This window comes from Vipera berus (assembly GCF_964194415.1).
Source record: "Vipera berus genome assembly, chromosome: 17".
NCBI classification, from domain to species: Eukaryota; Metazoa; Chordata; class Lepidosauria; order Squamata; family Viperidae; genus Vipera; species Vipera berus.
This window is the reverse complement of record NC_138220.1, coordinates 1,493,218-1,505,262: the sequence shown is the minus strand read 5'-3', so window position 1 is coordinate 1,505,262 and position 12,045 is coordinate 1,493,218. Positions and strand designations below refer to the sequence as shown.

Genomic DNA, 12,045 nt, shown 5'->3' with positions numbered 1-12,045 from the left:
ATAACCTCGGTGTCCCGATCCTAGGCAAAAATCCTAGGCCTTTTAATGACGTTTTAAGATTATTATTCTTTATTAATAAAACTTTATTAATATTAGGCCACCTTATTCTGCGCCTGTGTCGCAGCGAAAGGGCCACCCGTCCCCCTATTAATATTAATAAGGCGCTAATAATAAAGGTAGAGAATAATAACCTTAAAATGCCATTAAAAAGGATTATTTCTCTCGGCGGCCGCAATTCCCGCTTTGACCACAGGATGGCAGTTTTCCGTGCCATAGCATTAGCACGGAGACCTTTTCGACGGCCTCAATGCCGCTATCGCTAAGGGACCGAAAACAGTGCCCTCCTGTGGTCCAAGCCGGCGTAGCAGCCAACCAAAGAAAAACCTTTTAAATGGCGTTTTAAGATTATTATTCTTTATTAATAAAAGCTTATTAAATATTAGGGCATCTTATCCCGCGCCTGTGTCCCCACCCGTCGCCCTATTGATATTAATAAGGCGCTAATAATAAAGATAAACAATAATAGCCTTAAAATGCGGCGGCCGCAATACCCGGTTTGACCACAGGATGGCACGTTTCCCCGTCCCATAGCGTTAACATGCGGACCATAGTAGGCCTTTTGCCTAGATCGGGACACCGAGAAGCGAAGCGAGAAAGAGCAGACAAAGCGTCTACCGGTAGCCGAGTCATTCTAGAAAAATGCCGGGTTTGTCTATTACCTAGTTAGCGGGGGATCCCCACCTGGAATGGGCATCTTGCGGCCTTGCCCGGTAGACGCGCGCCACGGCACCATAGAGCAGAAAACAGGCCTGGAAAAAGCAGAGAACGGTGCTGCCAATGGACAGGAAGTTGATGACGGCCATACTGGGAAGGTCCTTGTCAAAGGGACTGGCGGACGACTGTTAGTTGACTGACAGGAAATTCGCCATGGCGAGAAGGTCGCTGAGAAAGGAAGTTGGCACGGAAGACTAAGAAGAACGGACAGGAAGTCGGCCATAATAGGAGGGTCGATTCCAAATAAACCGGGGGATGGCCAATTTCAACGGACAGGAAGTCCGCCATATCGAGAAGGTCTCTGTGAATGTGGACGCTCTGCGCTTTGTCGCTTCGCTTCTCGGTGTCCCTATCTAGGCAAAAGGCCTACTATGGTCCCCATGTTAACGCTATGGGACGGGGAAACGTGCCATCCTGTGGCCAAACCGGGTATTGCGGCCGCCGCATTTTAACGTTATTATTCTTTATCTTTATTATTAGCGCCTTATTAATATCAATAGGGCGACGGGTGGCGACACAGGCGCGGGATAAGATGCCCTAATATTTAATAAGCTTTTATTAATAAAGAATAATAATCTTAAAACGCCATTTAAAAGGTTTTTCTTTGGTTGGCTGCTACGCTGGCTTGCACCACAGGAGGGCACTGTTTTCGGTCCCTTACCGATAGCGGCATTGAGGCCGTCGAAACGGCCCCAATGTTAATGCTATGGCACGAAAGCCTGCCATCCTGTGGTCAAAGCGAGAATTGCTGCCGCCGAGAGAAATAATCCTTTTTAATGGCATTTTAAGGTTATTATAATCTACCTTTATTATTAGCGCCTTATTAATATTAATAGGGGGACGGGTGGCCCTTTCGCTGCGACACAGGCGCAGAATAAGGTGGCCTAATATTAATAAGGTTTTATTAATAAAGAATAATAATCTTAAAAAACGTCATTAAAAAGGCCTAGGATTTTTGCCTAGGATCGGGACACCGAGGTTATTTTGGGCACAGTGGACTGAAAGGGACTACAAAAACCATATAAAGCATAGGGTATGAAAAGGATGCACCCCTGTGGTTATTTTACACATAACAGCTTGAAACGCACTACAAAGACCATCTATATAGTAGAGCACATGAAAAGAGTGCCCACCTCTGGTTATTTTGGGCATAGCGACCAGTATGGGACTACAAAGACCATATGTAACAAAAGGCATCCAAAGAGTGCCCTCCTATGGCACAGGTGGGCACTCTTTTTATGCGTTGGGCTATATATGGTCTTTGTATTCCCTTTCAGTCCACTGTGCCCAAAATAACCATAGGAGGGCACTCTTAATACCCTGTCCTATACATGGTCTTTGTAGTCACTTTCTGACCGCTACACCCAAAATAAACACAGGAGGGCACTCATTCCATGCCCTGTGCTATCTATGGTCTTTGTACTCCCTTTCAGTGCACTGTGCCCAAAATAACCACAGGAGGGCACTCTTTTTATGCCCTGTGCTATAGATGGTCTTTGTAGTCCCTTTCAGGCCACTATGCCCAAAATAACCAGAGGTGGGCACTCTTTTCATGTGCTCTACTATATAGATTTATTATTTATTTATTTATTTATTTTAATCCCATTTATATCCCGCCCTTCTCCGAAGACTCAGGGCAGCTTACAATTTAAGCACAAATCAAATGGTCAGATGGTCTTTGTAGTGCGTTTCAAGCTGTTATGTGTAAAATAACCACAGGGGTGCATCCTTTTCATACCCTATGCTTTATATGGTTTTTGTAGTCCCTTTCAGTCCACTGTGCCCAAAATAACCTCGGTGTCCCGATCCTAGGCAAAACTCCTAGGCCTTTTTAATGACGTTTTTTAAGATTATTATTCTTTATTAATAAAACCTTATTAATATTAGGCCACCTTATTCTGCGCCTGTGTCGCAGCGAAAGGGCCACCCGTCCCCCTATTAATATTAATAAGGCGCTAATAATAAAGGTAGATTATAATAACCTTAAAATGCCATTAAAAAGGATTATTTCTCTCGGCGGCAGCAATTCTCGCTTTGACCACAGGATGGCAGGCTTTCGTGCCATAGCATTAACATTGGGGCCGTTTCGACGGCCTCAATGCCGCTATCGGTAAGGGACCGAAAACAGTGCCCTCCTGTGGTGCAAGCCAGCGTAGCAGCCAACCAAAGAAAAACCTTTTAAATGGCGTTTTAAGATTATTATTCTTTATTAATAAAAGCTTATTAAATATTAGGGCATCTTATCCCGCGCCTGTGTCGCCACCCGTCGCCCTATTGATATTAATAAGGCGCTAATAATAAAGATAAAGAATAATAACGTTAAAATGCGGCGGCCGCAATACCCGGTTTGGCCACAGGATGGCACGTTTCCCCGTCCCATAGCGTTAACATGGGGACCATAGTAGGCCTTTTGCCTAGATAGGGACACCGAGAAGCGAAGCGACAAAGCGCAGAGCGTCCACATTCACAGAGACCTTCTCGATATGGCGGACTTCCTGTCCGTTGAAATTGGCCATCCCCCGGTTTATTTGGAATCGACCCTCCTATTATGGCCGACTTCCTGTCCGTTCTTCTTAGTCTTCCGTGCCAACTTCCTTTCTCAGCGACCTTCTCGCCATGGCGAATTTCCTGTCAGTCAACTAACAGTCGTCCGCCAGTCCCTTTGACAAGGACCTTCCCAGTATGGCCGTCATCAACTTCCTGTCCATTGGCAGCACCGTTCTCTGCTTTTTCCAGGCCTGTTTTCTGCTCTATGGTGCCGTGGCGCGCGTCTACCGGGCAAGGCCGCAAGATGCCCATTCCAGGTGGGGATCCCCCGCTAACTAGGTAATAGACAAACCCGGCATTTTTCTAGAATGACTCGGCTACCGGTAGACGCTTTGTCTGCTCTTTCTCGCTTCGCTTCTCGGTGTCCCGATCTAGGCAAAAGGCCTACTATGGTCCGCATGTTAACGCTATGGGACGGGGAAACGTGCCATCCTGTGGTCAAACCGGGTATTGCGGCCGCCGCATTTTAAGGCTATTATTGTTTATCTTTATTATTAGCGCCTTATTAATATCAATAGGGCGACGGGTGGGGACACAGGCGCGGGATAAGATGCCCTAATATTTAATAAGCTTTTATTAATAAAGAATAATAATCTTAAAACGCCATTTAAAAGGTTTTTCTTTGGTTGGCTGCTACGCCGGCTTGGACCACAGGAGGGCACTGTTTTCGGTCCCTTAGCGATAGCGGCATTGAGGCCGTCGAAAAGGTCTCCGTGCTAATGCTATGGCACGGAAAACTGCCATCCTGTGGTCAAAGCGGGAATTGCGGCCGCCGAGAGAAATAATCCTTTTTAATGGCATTTTAAGGTTATTATTCTCTACCTTTATTATTAGCGCCTTATTAATATTAATAGGGGGACGGGTGGCCCTTTCGCTGCGACACAGGCGCAGAATAAGGTGGCCTAATATTAATAAAGTTTTATTAATAAAGAATAATAATCTTAAAACGTCATTAAAAGGCCTAGGATTTTTGCCTAGGATCGGGACACCGAGGTTATTTTGGGCACAGTGGACTGAAAGGGACTACAAAAACCATATAAAGCATAGGGTATGAAAAGGATGCACCCCTGTGGTTATTTTACACATAACAGCTTGAAACGCACTACAAAGACCATCTATATAGTAGAGCACATGAAAAGAGTGCCCACCTCTGGTTATTTTGGGCATAGTGGCCTGAAAGGGACTACAAAGACCATCTATAGCACAGGGCATAAAAAGAGGGCCCTCCTGTGGTTATTTTGGGCACAGTGCACTGAAAGGGACTACAAAGACCATAGATAGCACAGGGCATGGAATGAGTGCCCTCCTGTGTTTATTTTGGGTGTAGCGGTCAGAAAGTGACTACAAAGACCATGTATATAACAGGGTATTAAAAGAGTGCCCTCCTGTGGTTATTTGGGATGTAGAGTCCTGAAAGGGACTTCAAAGACCATATATTACACAGGACATGAAAAGAGTGCCCTCCTATGGTTATTTTGGGCACAGTGGACTGAAAGGGAATACAAAGACCATATATAGCACAGGGCATAAAAAGAGTGCCCACCTGTGGTGATTTTGGGCATAGAGACCTGTAGGGGACTACAAAGACCATATGTAACAAAAGGCATCCAAAGAGTGCCCTCCTGTGGTTATCTTGGGCGTAGCAGCCACAAAAGGGCTTCTACGACCATATATAGCCCAGGGCATGAAAAGAGTGCCCTCCTGTGGTTGTTTTGGGTGTAGCGACCTGCATGGGACTACGAAGACCATATGTTATTTTGGGCATAGCAGCCACAAAAGGACTTCTAAGACCATATGTAACAAAGGGCATGCAAAGAGTATCCTCCTCTCATTATTTTGGGCATAGTGACCTGTTGGGGACTACAAAGACCATATAAAGCATAGGGTATGAAAAGGATGCACCACTATGGTTATTTTACACATAACAGTCTGAAATGCACTACAAATACCATGTATAGCCCAGGGCATGAAAACAGTGCCCACCTGTGGTTATTTTGGGCATAGCGACCTGTAGGGACTACAAAGACCATATGTAACAAAGGGCATCCAAAGAGTGCCCTCCTGTGGTTATTTTGGGCATAGTGTCATGGAAGTGACTACAAAGACCATGTATAGCCCAGGGCATGAAGAGAGTGCCCTCCTGTGGTTATTTTGGGCATAGTGACCTGAAAGTGACTACAAAGACCATGTATAGCCCAGGGCATGAAGAGAGTGCCCTCCTGTGGTTATTTTGTGCACAGTAGATGAAAGGGACTACAAATAGAGCACTCTTTTTCTGCCTGGGATGGTCTTTGTAGTCCCTTTCGGTCCACTGTGCCCAAAATAACCACAGGAGGGCACTCTTTCTGCCCTGGGCTATAGATGGTCTTTGTAGTCACTTTCAGGCCACTATGCCGAAAATAACCAGAGGAGGGCACTCTTTTCACGTCCTGTGCAATACAGATGGTCTTTGTAGTGCGTTTCAGGCTGTAATGTGTAAAATAACCACGGCGGCGCATCCTTTTCGTGCCGTGCCCCGGGATGAGCGGACGGGCACAAGGACTCGTCTGGAACGAGAAGGGTTTCCTGCTTGGCCAGGGGGTTGGACTAGACGACCTCGCCGGGTCCCTTCCAGCTCCGTTATTCTGTTAGTCCCGCCCTCGCGCTCCAGCCGGAGAGCGACGCCTCCAATCACGGCGGGGAAGCTCACAGCCAATCCGGCCCGGCCACGCCCCCTTCCTCGCTACCCGGAAGCTGCGGAGGGAAGCTGGGCCAGCGTGGCTCCCACCGCCGCCCCCGAAGCTCCGCGGCGCTTGCAAGCCCGGCCGGCCGAGGGCAGGAGGTGAGTCCCGGGCCAAGGGGGGGCGTCCCTTGCAAGAAGGGGGGTTGGGGGGTAGGAGCCCTTCCGGGATTGGGCGGGGGGGACAGCCCCGCAAACTCGTGTGAATGGGGAATTGGGTGAGTTTCCTCCTCGGGTTTACACGCATTCTGCCCCGACTCTTGTTGCAACCCGAGGGGAAAAAAGCGTTGCATTGCAACGCCTGGCACTGCGTTCGTTGGGTGCAGCAACAGGTGGGAAGCCTAGGTGTCCGACCCAACGCGTGTATCGCGTGCTCGTGTGAACGAATGCGCGGCAGACTCTGGGGACGCGGCGTGGCCTGGAACGCAGCGAGCGAACGGTCTTCCTTTGCCCGGTTAATTAATCCAACCCAGGTTATTAAACGTAGCTGGGGGGGGGGGCTCTTCAAACTTGGCTTGTGGACTTCAACTCCCAGAATTCCTCAGCCAGTCACGCTGGCTGAGGAATTCTGGGAGTTGAAGTCTACAATTCAAAAGGGCCAGGTTTGAAGACCAACCTAACTTATCTCATCCTACCTAACCTGCTGACTTGGGAGGGACAGTTAGGGAATGAGCAACACCTGGATAGTTTGATTGACGGCCACAGGTGGAGCTCGGTTTGGAGCAGGCTACCTTTGCAGCAGGCAAATGAATTGTAATTTCTTTAAAAAATAAATAGAATTTTTTAAATATAAAATGGAGGCCGGCAGACTTGGAACATTGGGAGACAATTCCAGGTAAGCCGGAAAGATTCCCCCACATTTTCATGTCATTTTTAGCCGCAGAGACCTGACACCTGGTCCCACTGGATAAAATGGAAGGCTAAACGGCCATTTTCTATATTTTTCCCCTTTTCCTGCTCAGTTTTGAAAGCCCCTGGGTTAAAAATGCAGAAATGAGATTTTTAAAAACCCGTTGTTGTAATTTGTGGACCTGAGAATTTTGAAACGCTTTTGGTGAATTCAGTTTGAGGAGATGTTGGAGAGTCCTGGGTGCGAATCTCTCTTGAGTTATTTCATTTATTTTTATTTGTTTAGTCAGCCCAGTGGCTCTGGCAGTTAAATGGGATTCAGAATTCAGGAGAAGCAAGTGGGTAACAAGGTCGCCTCATAATAAATTGTTAGAAATAATTTATGAATACATAAAGTTATAAATTCTAAAATAATCCAGGATGTCTCTTGAAGGGCTTTTGCCGTTAATTGATTGTCTTGCATTTATGAAATCTATCTAGCTGCCCATTAGGACTTCTGTTCGTACTTTCTAGGAAACAAAACCCGTAATGTTTCTCCTCTGAGCAGATGCCACGATATAGCGCTTTTGAAATCTGTAGGCTTCATTAGCATTTTTTCAAAAAATACTTCCTGGCTGGATATGTAGATATATAAACTTAAATTCGTTAAACTCTTCTCTGTTGTACAGGAAAATAAAGGTCATGGATCTGAGCGTAAAGATCAGCTCTCTCGACTAAAGGAAGGAGATCCCGAATTGTACAAGTTTCTGGGAGAAAATGGGAAGACTTTGCTTAATTTTGATGATTCGGATGAAGAGAAGAACCATCACGTGTTGCCTGAAAAATGAGAGGTAATTGATTTATTTTCAATATAACCGAACATCAGGAATTGCCTGACTGCTGATAATTAGCGCCCTGATGCCAATTAGACTTTACCACAGTGTCAATGAAAATTGTGGAAGGAAGTCGCCCATACCTCTCTCCTTCTTTCTCTCCCTATTTCGCTCATTCTTTTTTTTTCCTTCCTTTCTCCCTTTTCCTTCCTTCCTTCCTTCCAAGGCAGGCTCAGGAATTCTGGGAGTTGAAGTCCTCAGGTCACTAAAGGGCCATTGTTCATTTGGAGAGGGGCCCTTCTCCTCCCCCCCCCCTTATTTCTAGGATGTGGGTTTTGGAAGCCTCCCTCTTTACAGGGTTGTGCCCCCCCATCAAATAAAATAAAGATTTTCTTCTCCTTGATCCTCCCATCTCCATTAGAAAAACCCATCTGCTTTGCTTATTTATTGCTCTATTTATTATTAAAACTTACATTCTGCCCATCTCGCCATTCCCGTCTTGCCCCCTCCTGAGCTCTGCAGACAACCCATTAATTAGCACTGGACATTAATTAGCACCCAGCTGCCCTTTCTGCCCGCCACCCCCACCCCTTGTCCCCAATGAGGTTGGATTGACACCAAGTCTTTCTTTCCTTCTCCAGGAGACGAGAAGGCCGCGCTTCAATGGAGGAAACCTCTGGCAGAGTTGCAACAGCTGGCACAAGGAGGAGAGGACCTGGTGGAAGACTTGGATTTATCCAATGCAGACTGATGGATGGACAGACTGGAGGGTAGGGGGGGCAGGGGTGGGGAAGGGGCTGCATTGTTCCAGCTGGCCCTGAAGCCGGATTTGTGCACTGGAGGGACAGGCCAGAAAATTGGTCAGCCGGCAGGGCAGCCTTAAAAAGCCTGTGCCCCATGGCTGCAAAAACTGCCTCTTTCGAATAATGTGGGTTCTTAAAACCATCTCAAAATAAAACCTTAAAACCATCTCAAAAAAGAAAAAAGAGGCCAGCCTTCAATGCTGCCCCTTCCTCTTCTGGAGACGCAGAGATGAAGATCAACTTCCCACCGCAGTTGCAGCCGGAACACTTTTACAGACCATTTTCTTTTTTAAAGACTTGGCTCTTTTTTGGACCAAACCCAGCAGGAAGAGCTGGACGGGACAGCACAGTGCATGCTTTGAATCCACCACCCCCCAATTCCCCCCAATGTTTATTTCTGTATGGGAAGGGAAGGTTTGCGTTGGTTCTCGGCTTGTAAAAACAGCCTGTTGTCGATTTCTTTCAAACGCCTGGATCTCTTTGCACTGAAACTGCAGCGGGCAAAACGGCTGCATCCCGATGGAGAAACGTTTTGCCCTGCAGCTTTCACTGCATTGCGACCTTTTTTCACCCCACCTGTGGTGCCCACCAGGAACTGAGACCCACACACTTGTTTTTTGAGGTCACCTGACAGAACAGATCTAGGATAAGGAGATAGCATTGGTCGGGAGGGGATTCCCCCAACTTAGCCAGGATATCTCTGTAATTTGCAAGTTAGATGAAGGAGTCTTATGTCTTCAGCTTGGCTAAAGAACCGTGTTTTGTGGTTTACGGAGATATGCTTGAAATGCAAAGTCCCCATAAATCTGGAAACATGGCTGCTCTAGCTTTTTAAACTGGATGGGAGGGCGAAGGCATAACGGCTGTTAGCTTTTGCCTTGGGTAAAGACCATTGATGTCTGGTAGGATTGTGTAGATTCGGGTTGTAGGACAAAGTTGAGGTGTCAGAAGAACTTGGATCAGGGTTTTTTAACCTTAACTTGATGTGTGGACTTCAAATTCCAGAACTCGTGAGTGTTGAAACCCACACATCTTGCTAAGGGGGAGAAACCCTGATCTCCAGGGTCATGTAAACCCACCAGGTAGGTCAAGAACTGAACTCTTGCTTTCAGAAAGCCAAACGGCTCTTGGAAGGCTGGACTTCAGTTCCCAGAAATAGGCAGCTTTTAAAACACACTGGGAGTTGAAGCTTGCCCATTGAAAGATGCAAATTTCAAAGGGATGAGTTTTAGCTCCCGGAAATCTTAGCAATCCTAGGCTAGATAAGTTTTAAGGATTGAGGTCCCCTTCCCACCCACCCGCCCCCCAATTCCCAAGGACACCAGATGGCTGCGACTTAATTTCCAGCTGTCTCCAGCACATGGACTGGACTCTGATCTCCAAGGTCATGTAAACCCACCAGGTATGTCAAGAACTGAACTCTTGCTTTCAGAAAGCCAAACGGCTCTCAGAAGGCTGGACTTCAGTTCCCAGAAATAGGCAGCTTTTAAAACACTTTGGGAGTTAAAGCTTGCCCATTGAAAGATGCAAATTTCAAAGGGATGAGTTTTAACTCCCGGAATTAATTTAATTTAGCTCCTGCGACTTAATCTCCAGGAGTCTCCAGCACATGGACTGGAGAATTCTGGAAACTGAAGTTCGCTAATCTTGGAGACGGATCCATGCTGTCTTGGTGGGGCATCCCAGTTCTGAATTCTAGGACTTGGGGAGTCTGCCAATCTGGGAGACAAATCCCATGAAAGGTAAGTGGTGAGCCTCTAACTTAATTCTGTTAGGAATTCTGGAGCATGCAGTCCCCCAATCCAGGAGACAGGTCAATGTCCTGTGGACGATGGGTCTCCAATTCTTCAGAATTCTGGGTTCAGAATTCTGGGACTTGGGAGTCTTCCATCACAGAGGGCATAGGATACCCTAGTTCCTACAATACCAGGTGGGTGCCATTCAATCTCTGGTGTTCTCCAGCACGCAGACTGGAGAATTCTGGGAATTGAAGTTCAATCTTGGAGGTAGAAGTCCCAGGTCTTCTAGGTGGGCTTCCACAGGATTCTGCTAAAAATTCTTACACCAAGGAAACGCCGCATCTGAATGCGAAACCTTCAATTCCCAGAACTCTGCAACCTTGGGGTGTAGAGTTACGGGGAATGAAGTTAACTTCCCATCCAGATGGGAGGTGAACGGGTGGAACCCAGACTTCTCCAGTTTATGTCTGTATTCTGGGAATTTTAAAGTCCAACATAGAATTTCCGATAGAGCTTTGGACCCCAGAATGCTTGGCAACGTAGCTGGATAATTCTGGGAAATAAGATCATCCATGTTGGGGTGTCATTCTCCATACTTAAAGACGTTTTGGGGCTGAGGTCCACTTATTTGGGATGCGCAGAACTTGGGTTCCTTTGAGCTGTGAGATTGCAAATCCCCACAGCTACAAACGTACAGGAATTGAAGTTCTTTAAGCCATCCCCCCCAGAAATGGGTGCACCTCAGCCCTGAAGCCTTGGGGGTCTCCAGTAGGTCTCAGCCTTGGCAGGCTTAAAGATGGGTGGACTTCAGCCTTAGTTGAAAGTCTACCCAACTTAACACTTGTCAAAGTTGAGAAAAGCTGTTGTAGAATCTCAACCCTGCCCCAATCTCCCCAGCAACTGGGCAGGTGAGCCAGAAAACAGGTGTGTCTTGAGGTAAGTCTGCAGTTCCTCCCTTGGTCTAAGTAGACATGCACAATGTGTCCAAAATAGGGGCCTCTTGGCTCCAAGACCTCGGCACTTAATTTCAATAATACACTTGTGCATGCCTACTTGTAGCAAGGGCTGCACAGAGGGCACAAGCTCTGTGCATGGTGGGTCCTGCCCTGGAAGGCTGGAGGGGGGGTGGAAAAAGGGTCAGGGGCCAGCCCTGGTCCAAGGGGAGGCTGGCGAGGAGGCCCTGGGGAGGTCTGGGGTGTCCAAGCCCCCTGGGGCAGCCTCAGGCATCCCAGGGCCTCTCTTGCCAGCTCCTCTTGCGCCACGGTTGAAGTCGAGGGTCTTGGTGGGGGCTGGGGGAGGGTGAGAGGTCGGGGCAGGGCGGAGGGCGGCTGCCAAGGTCCTTGGCTCTGGGGGGGGCATTTTGCCCACTTCAAGCCAAAGACATTGGCAAGCTGCTCTCTCTGCGCCCCCCCCTCCTGAGCCTCCCTCAGCCCCCACCAATGCCTTTGGCTTCAATCCTGGCCTAGAGGGGGCCTTGGGGGGGAGGGGAGGTCCTGGGAGGGGGGGGAACCTCCCCCCTCCTCCCAGGATCTCCTCTCCCCTGGGCTCCCTCTAAGCCAGGACTGAAGCCAAAGGGGGTAGGGCGGGAGGGGGGGGTTGGGGGGCGGGAGGGGGGTTGGGGGGAGGGTGGGTTGGGGGGGTGGGTGGGGAGGGGGGAGGGTGTGGGTGGGAGGGTGGGGAACCAGAAGGGGGGTGTACTTCTTGTTTTCTTGACCTCTAATAAAGATTGTGAAAAGTGCAGCATCCTGCCTCTTTCTTTCCCCTCCCCCCCGCCCACCCTCCCCCCCCCACCCACCCTCCCC

General features: G+C 48.1%; 1 long non-coding RNA gene across 2 annotated transcripts; it reads left to right on the top strand.

Annotated features, from left to right (window-relative positions):
* The first annotated feature begins 5,665 nt into the window (after positions 1–5,665).
* LOC308675858 lies at positions 5,666–11,710 on the top strand. 2 transcript variants are annotated; one of them, XR_014028220.1, is made up of 3 exons: positions 5,666–6,146; positions 7,558–7,719; positions 8,343–11,710. It is a non-coding gene; the product is annotated as an uncharacterized lncRNA (long non-coding RNA). The 2 variants fall into 2 exon arrangements; XR_014028221.1 differs by having other exon boundaries at positions 5,703–6,142.
* The last annotated feature ends 335 nt before the right edge of the window (positions 11,711–12,045 follow it).